Raw genomic sequence first — 8,936 nt, forward strand, 5'->3', positions numbered from 1 at the left:
TGTGTACCATCTGTCCATCTACCACGTCCCTGGGTTCCAGCCCTGAAGAACAAGAGCCCGGAGGCGGGAATGACGCCATCCGTGGCAAGTTCCTCTTAGTCTCTGGGCAGTTTTGACTCTCCCCTCCCTCCTCCACCTGCCCAGGTGCCTCTGACTTCATCGCATGCATCAAGCTCTGCCTCCTGAGAGTGAACTATATTCTCATGGGCATCTCATGAGACACCTCTGCTGGGAGAGCTGGAAGCATGAAAAATCTGACTCACTGGAAGAGTCAACTCATTGGAAAAAAAAAAATTCTGAAGCTGGGAAAGACTGAAGGCAGGAGGAGAAGGGGACCACAGAGGATGAGATGGTTGGATGGTATCACCGACTCGATGGACATGAGTCTGAGCAAGCTCCAGGAGGTGGTGAAGGACAGGGAAGCCTGGTGTGCTGCAGTCCATGGGGTCACAAAGATTCAGACACAACTGAGAGACCAAACAACAACTTCCGAGACAGCTCTGCTGGGAGAGCTGGAAGCATGAAAAATCCCAGGAATCCCAGGTTTGGCTAAGAAGGAACAACTCCAGATTAATAACAGAATCTCTGGATGGCCTTGGGTAGGAGCGTGGAGGGCGGAAGAGCCTCACTGGCCAGTTGTCAGCACCTCCATCTCTTCTGAAGGGCAGACTGAGGGCAAGGGAAACTCAAGCGCCCAGACAGGCCTCCCAACTCCCAGCCCAGAGAGAGAAGGTCATGTCTGGGGACCCTGGGGAAAACTGACCTTCCCTAGGAGAGGTCCCTGCAGTTTCATATCCACCCCACCCCACCACCCTTCCTTCCAGCCTTGCACGCCAACCAGCCTGGAACACCTCCCTGCACAGCCTAAGTGGCAATGGTTGGGTTAAGATGCAGCCCTGGTGGTCCAGAGGCCACCTCAGTGGAAGGAGACCTACCCTCACCCCCAGCTCAGGGCTGAACCGGGCAGAGCCTGCTCAGTTTAAATAACCGACGGAAGTTGCAGGAATGGCTTTGCATTCAGGAAAATGCACTGAGCTGAGGCCAGGTCCGAGTCTGAGTCAGCTCTGTCCCTTTTGGAGGCATGGCCTGGGGTCCAGCCCTGAGCTGGGCTCAGGTTCCATTCTGAGGGGTCTGGGTGGCTCCTGAGGCCCCTCCTATTTGGATTGTTGGTGTTGCCAGCTCTGTGCGAGCTGGGAATCAAGGGAGAATGGCCAAGGTTGGCGGCTACCAAGGATTCCCTAACAATGGTAGGAAGCCCAAATTCCCAGGGGGAACCAAGGGTATAAGGATGGCTTTCTAACCAGGCCAACCAGGACCTGGTACAAGGAAGGCCTTCAGTCTTGGCTCTGACCCTGGGGCAGGTCTAGACAACCCCTTTCATTCCCCCTTATCAGATGGGTTCATGAAAGTCCTTTGGAAAGTCCTTTAGGGATGGCTATGTTGAGACTGGGAAGACAGCGGGGCAGGGGGATTGAGAACTTCATCAGGTGAATGGATGTGGTCCCTGAGCCCCCTTCCCCAGCCCCCTCTGAGCCCCTATCTTCCTTGCCAGGTCCATGTCCCTCTCTGATCCTCCACTCCCTCACTACAACCCCCTCCCAGCACCAGGCCCCTTCTCGCACACTGGAACTCCCTTCTTTCTGGGAGTTCTCCCACTGCTCTGAACCCCTACATCCATCACCAAGCTCTCCCGCTTTTGGAGCCTCCTCCCCCACCTCTCTGGGCCCTGGAGGCTGAGCTATCCTTGCACAATCCCTTTGATGGCCCTGTTAAAGATCTCAAAAAACAAAAGAACAAAAACAAAACCCTTCTCTTGGTGTGACCAGCCTGAAAGGTTTGAACCCTGGAAGTGGTCTCAAAGGCCAGTCCCTCAGCTGGAGCCCCAAGGCTCTGGGTTGGGTGGGGCAGAATGGTTCTGGAAGAGTAACTGGCTCCCACCAAGCAGAGAGCAGGCCTCTAGGGTGTCAGGCTGTATCCGACTCCAGAAGGGAAGTCTCCGCCCTACTGTGAAGAGGGTGGAGCAGGGCCCAGGCAGGCCCTGAGACGCCCCCTGCAGGATGCCCTGGGTTCGGCCTCCCCAGCCTCCCTTCTCTCCCCGCCCCAACACCAGATAGGACAGTAAGTGACTGCCCCCTGGTGCTCTCCCAGAGATCCCCAGATACCTGACACCACCCACCCCAGAGAGCTTTGGGGAATCTCTACCCAGGCCCAGAGCAGAAATGGGGGCAGAAAACTCAAGTCTTGGAAAACACTGACATCCTCTAGCCCTGCAACCCCCATATCTCTGGTCCTGTTCTCTGCTCTGGGCCTCAGTCGCTGAAACAGCTCAAGCCTCCCTCCTGGAGCACCTAGCTCACTTCCTAGGTCAGCCTTTGCAGGGTCTGGGAGCCTACTCCACCTTCTGTTCCTTTGCCGCATGGGTGTCGTGTTATGAATCACACCAGCCCAAGGCAGCGTGCTGGGCACCTGCTAGCTGCCAGTCACACCTTAGCTTATTAAACCCTCATAGCAACCCTCTGCCACTGAGAGGCAGCAGAGGATTACAGCCACGCTTATGGCCACTGATCACACTGGGTTCAAATCCCCACCACGGCACTTACGAGCTGTGGGACCATGGGCAAGTTACTAAATCCATTTCTTCCTCTGCAAAATGAAGTTGGTTATATGAATTAATACATGGGAAGTGAAAGTCGCTCAGTCGTGTCCCACTCTTTGCGACCCTATGGACAAAACAGTCCATGAAATTCTCCAGGCCAGAATACTAGAGTGGGTAGCCGTTCCCTTCTCCAGAGGATCTTCCCAACCCAGGGACTGAACCCAGGTTTCCCGAATTGCAGGCAGATTCTTTACTAGCTGAGCCACAAGGGAAGCCAATACATGGCAAGCATTTAGTTACTTATTTTTCGAGTAAGAAACAGTCATGGGAATTATGGGAGATAACTTTGATCTTATTCAGAACGGAAATCACCCTTATTACAAAGTGAAATCACTGGTGATCTTTGTAAGTCAAAGTGTGAGGGAGGAATTCCCTGGTCGTCCAGGGGTTTAAGACTCTGTGCTTCCACTGCAGGGGGCACAGGTTCTATCCCTGGTCTGGGAACTAAGATTCTGCTTGCTTGCATCTCAGCCAAAAGAAAAAAAAAGTTGAAGGCAATATGAGGAAACAGTAACTGTTCTTTCAGTTCTGTTACAAAATGGAAGGAAATGGGACTTGAGCTTTAGAAAGTAATCTTTAGAGAAGATTTCCATTCAAGACTAAAGACACTTAACGAGTTTAAATGATGTGAGGATGGATGGAGAGAAGCAACAGAGCAATTGATAATGGAGATTTAATTTATAAACAGGAACATAAAGTTCCAAGAAAGAACAGAACAGACTGTGAGAGAATTCTCCAGTGGTCCAGGAGTTAGGACTGGGCTGCCATTTCACAGATACGGAAACTGACTTCTGAAGGACTAAGGAACTTGAGAAGTTATGCCTCACAACTAGAACAGGATGGGAGAATTCAAATCCTAAACTCTTAAGCTTTCTACCACTGAAATCCCTTCATCTGGAAAATGACACATGTTGCTGGGGACAGAAATCTCGCCTTTCTAAATAGCCAGTAGCCACACCGAAGTTGGTCTTCAGTTCTTCACTCCTGATTTGACATTGCCTCAGGCAACCCATCTCCCCTCCTAGCCTCAGATTACACAGCTCTAGGTTGGGAGATGAGAAGGGCGGAGATTGGGGTTGTCTGAGCTTCCTAATATTTCTGACATCCGCTTCTTGGAGGAAGAGCTCTGGCTGGCCACCGCTCAGAGCGGCCACCCCGGAAGTGTGGGGGAAAGAAGGGCGTTGAGTGGGAGGGGGTTTTGCAAGCGGCAGAGAAGGCTAGAGACCAGGGCGGGGGCCTGGCCGTGGAAGGCCTTGATGTCCGAGGCAGCAGAGTCTGGCCTCGGCGTCCTCTGAACCGTGGGGCATGCGTGTGAGGTGATGGAACTCGGTAGCCAACCCCTTGAGTCCCGCCAACTGCTGGGAGGGTCAGGCAAGCAAGTGGTACAGAGAGACCCCCGGCTTTCTCTGCAATATGAAAAGAACGGAGACCTCCAGGGGCTGGTTCCAGAACAAGATCCACGTAGGTTAGAAAGCATGGCGAACCCGCCCTGGACTTGACAGGCTGCGTCGTTGTTCCAGAAGGGAACTCTGAGGGGCAGGCATTGGGTCGCGGGCCCTGCGGGAGCCCGAACCCCGCCCTTCCAAACCAGCTCCTTCGGCCAACCGATCGCGGCAACGGACAAGGCCCGCAGAGGTCGCTAACTCCCTATAAGGCGTTGTAATGCCCTACAGAGGCCTGGCCAGGTTACTCCGGGTGACAAAGGCCCGCGAAGAGGGCGGAGACCCGGGGAGGAGAGAGGGGAGAGTGGAGAACGCAGGCGGGGTGGGTGTGGCTTAGGAAGGCCCGGCGGTGGGAGGAGAGCCCCGGCGGAGCGCAGCGGTTGGGCTCGGGCAGCCGCCAGGCTGATCCCGGAGCAGAGCCCTAGCAACAGGCCGACCATTGGACGAGCGGGGCAAGCTGGCTGTGATTGGCTCTCGCTGCTGCCCCCGATTGGAAGGCGGCCCCGTCTCCGCCCTTGCTCACATCTGGGGTGGTGTGGTCTGGCCTGGCCTGGCACCTTCGCCGATCCGGGGTTGTCAGGTTCCCCTTGGCCTCCAGGGGCAGCGCCCCCGGAGACACGGCTGACCGGCGCGCGGGCTCGTGCAGCTCACCCATGAGGAATCGCCGGTGTCGACGCGCGCCTGTGTGCCGGCGCATAAAAGGCCCCGGGCACACGCAAGGGGCGAGACCCTGCCCCCCGGGGCCTAGGTGTTTGAGGATAGGTGACCCGAGAGAAGCCTGAGGATGGTGCTCCCCGATGGGTTGGAGCTGGGGCGGGGCGGGCCGAGCTCCAGGGCCCTGCTGCCGTCTCGGGGTCTGGGCCCAGCCCGGGGCGCGCGAAGGCTTGCAGGAAGCCGAAACTGGCCGCACCCGGGTTTGGCTGCAGAGCTGGGCAGCGCCCGGCTGGGGGCAGCAGAGGATGGAGCCACAGAAGCTGGCCCCTAGGTGGGGCGGGCCCCGGATGGATGCTGAGCCCTCCTAACTCCAGGGCCCTGCAAACCAAGTAATGGGGCAGGAGCGGCCAGACCAGTCGCTAGTGCATTCTTGAGTGCTGAAGCCCTGAAGGATGGACCAAGGCAGTTTTGTTTTCTTACCTTGGTTGTTACGGCCCTGTCACCACTGGGCTAAATACATTTTAGATCCTTAACCTTTAGGATATTGGGGGCGGGGGAGGGTGGAGTGCTCCTTTTGCCTTTGCCCATTAGTGTAATGAAGTGTGTGTCTGATCTTGAGGATCTGGACAGCATTTAGGGAAATTACAATGGAAAGGAATGCACCCACAGTGCTTGCAGTCAGCGACAAGCTGCTCCCCTCTTTATACCTGTTACCCAGCCATTTACTAAATCTATTTTGGGTATTGAATGAATGTAATCCCTAATTTAGGTCAAAAGAATATTTTTCACTTGGTCCATCCACTACCCTCTCCAACGTAGCACTCATCACTGAGGGACCACAACATTCCCCAAAAAGAAAAAGGAAAAAAAAAAAAAAACGGAGCGGGGAAAACCACCTATAAACTGTAACACCTCCGTATTTTCAGAGGCAAGGACTTTTGGAAGGCAATATACTTTCATAAGGGAATCCAAAATGAGCTGTCAGTCGGGCTTTAAATAACTGAAGGGACCATCCAAACTCCCCATCTCAATTCTGGCTTCAGGAGGCTAAAAGCCAGTAAGCAGTAGGGTAACTTGTCCATCGTGGAGACTGCGTTAAAACCAGTCTAGATTCATTCTCCCAGGGTAGATCCAGTGTGAAGGCAGCCTCTCAGACATGATTGCGGGTTCCTGACAACTCTGGGAATATGGTGGACTGCACTATTTAGCTACCTAGGCCAGGCATACGGGCAGAACAGCTGCAGAGCACCAGGACTAACCAAACCGAGTAAATGGGTGCTGAGTCAACACAAGGGCTGAGTGGACACCTACCTAGTTTTTTCCTTTTTCCATCCAACGGAAGGAGATGGGTGTGAGGAGGCACAACGCCTTAACCTAAAGGACTAGTCAGAAAACAAGACAGTTCCCCTGTGTAACGGGCAGGTAGCTTTGTTCTTGTGGGCTCGGGTCACACAGACCCTGGTGCTGACTGCTGCTTAAGAACACCTGATTCTGAAGGAAGAGCCCTGGGCCTGCCGTCATTCAATTCAAATTCAATTCCATCTGAACCAATGAAAAGGCTAGATGGAGGGACAAAGAAAAATCTTTACGCAAGACCAAAAAAAAAGTGCCCCAACAGAGATGGGAACAAATCAAATGACATAGGAGGAAACAAATGGGCAAACTCAGAAGCTGGCACTTTCTGTAAGACCACCAAGTGGCCTAGTCTCTGGAAAAGTCAGTGTTACACAAGTAGTGGAAGGAGTAGAAGCTTTACAGAAACCTAATAATGAATTCCAATTGATCCATTTCATTAGATCAGAGGAGGGTGGTTAGGAAGTGCTATCAGAGGCATTCTGGCTATGTTTTGGGGAGATCGGAATATGGGCTGATATCAGGAAATTACTATAATTTCCTTAGGTGTGATGACAATGGGATCGTCCTAAGATAATGTGCTTTTTAGGAGAAATATGAACATATGGAGTGAAATGTCATTACTTTCAAGGTTCCACAAGACAAATATCAAGGAAATGTTGCAAAGCAGTGGATATTTAGTTATCACTGCATCGTTCTTTTCAATTTTTGTGTTTAAAATATTTCAAAATAAAAGGCTGGGGGCAAAGTCCCCTGATACCACCTAGCTTATCCTTTGAACAGGGTTGAATCTAACGCAAGAGGCAGTAACTGGGACTACCAGTTCCAAAACATTCGCATTTAAAAACCACAAGGCAGGGAATCCTCCAGTGGGCCAGTAGCTAGGCCTCTGCACTTTTACTGTCAAAGTCCCAGGCTCAACCTCTGGTCCCCAAAGTTACCCAGTACAGCCAGACAAAGAAAATCACAAGGCAGAACCTTGTATGACCCACGGGTCACTGAAACCTCAAAAGCAGCAAAAGGCCTCCCATCAAACTGACTCCAACTGAGCCAGATTAGGGACAGTGGTTCACTACCTGTGGGAAGGAAAATGGGTGGCTGGGAAACAGCCAGGAGAGACTTAAGTGTTACCTGATCTTGCCAAACTACTGACCAGATAGTAAATTATTTTTTAAGTTTCACGGGCAACATACTGTCTCTTTGCACTTTATCCCCCTTTACAGCCCTTTAAAAATATAAAGCTAGGTAGGGGTTAAGTATGCAGATGAAATACCAAAAATCCTACGGGCTGGTACTAAGGACTCAGTTGGTGTGACCCAGCCACTCTCACCACAGTTCTTCACTGACCACAGGTATCTGGTTAATCAGAGGTAGGGTTTGTGGCCATTCAGATCCAACCACAGCTACCCGCACCAGAACTGGAAAGTTCAAACCAGCAGCTAATGACTAAGTTGGTATACCACATTTTATTGCTGATTAGGCGGGAGACCACTAGGATCTGTCAGCTGTTAGAAATCAAGAACAGTGTTACCCTGGGTAGTGTTCAGAAGGCCGATTCTCCAAGTTTGCTTTGAGAACTGCACCCAGTCGGGAGGTGCCATTCTTGGCCACTCAGGTCAACGAGTGTGAGTCAACACACACGTTCTGCTGACCGGCACAGAGGCCAAAGTGTGAGGTCATTACATATAAATAGAGCAGAGGGAAGCTACACTCCCTCCACCAGGCAACTTATTTGCTACACTAAAAGGCTCCTTGCCACAAAGTCCCAACTGATGTCCCCCCGACTCCACCTGCAAAGCTCTATTTAAAGCAGGAATGGAAAGCCCTGCTCTGGAGGCCTGAAGCCAAGTAGATCATTCACTCCTTTACAACTACCCTCCTGCCCATCACCTTTACTGAATTCCTTCCCACTATCAGTTTTCTAAGTTCTAGGATGCACTGAGGAAGAGGGCCTCTACCATTGGTGCCTAACCCATGGGATCACTCAACTCCTACATTAGGAGAGCTTTCTTAACCTCAGCTCTTTGGGGCCATTCTTTCCCAACTACTCATCACTGTGATGAAAGGTCGTCCCCTCCTCCTGCCAATACTTCACACATGAAATCTATCACGAGAGACTGAATGCAGGACGTTAGGAGAGTCCAGATGACTTCCAAGAGATCTGCGAAACTGTCAAATAAGGCTACTCTTCTGGTTTTTGTTTTGGAAAGCAGTTACTTTCCATGAAATTGTTACATATCATACCATGTAACAGGTTTCTATTATTTTTAAACAAATGAGTATTTTCAGCTTCTGGTTTCTGACATAAACTAGCCTCGAAATTTATACGTTACATAAGAGTGATGTAAAGGGGTCGTGAGATGAAAAAGTTTGGTAAGAAACACCTGCATTAAAGAACTCTTAAAACTGGGTAGAAATCCAGCACTAGACAGCATTTCATTTCAAGAGAAGTTTTGTCTGTGCAAAATCCTCTCAGCAAATTCCAGGCACTCACAATGGGCATGCCTGTGTGCTGACACTTCAGTGGTGCCCAACTCTTTGCGACCCAATGGACTCTAGCCCGCCAGGCTCCTCTGTCCATGGGCTTCTCCAGGCAAGAATTCAGGAGTGGGTTGCCATGCCCTCCCCCAGAGAACCTTCCCAATCCAGGGATCAAACCTGTATCTCTTGTCTCCTGCACTGGCAGGCAGGTTCTTTACCACTAGCGCCACTTGGTAAGCCCCTTCACAATGGGATGTTATACCAACGGAACAAGGGTGGATTTGTTCATTCTGGGTTTTCCATAGCATCTTATGGAAAACCCTGGATGAACTTAACTCAATACCAACACC

Source organism: Oryx dammah, unplaced genomic scaffold (genome assembly GCF_014754425.2).
Source record: "Oryx dammah isolate SB20612 unplaced genomic scaffold, SCBI_Odam_1.1 HiC_scaffold_2, whole genome shotgun sequence".
Lineage (NCBI taxonomy): Eukaryota > Metazoa > Chordata > Mammalia > Artiodactyla > Bovidae > Oryx > Oryx dammah.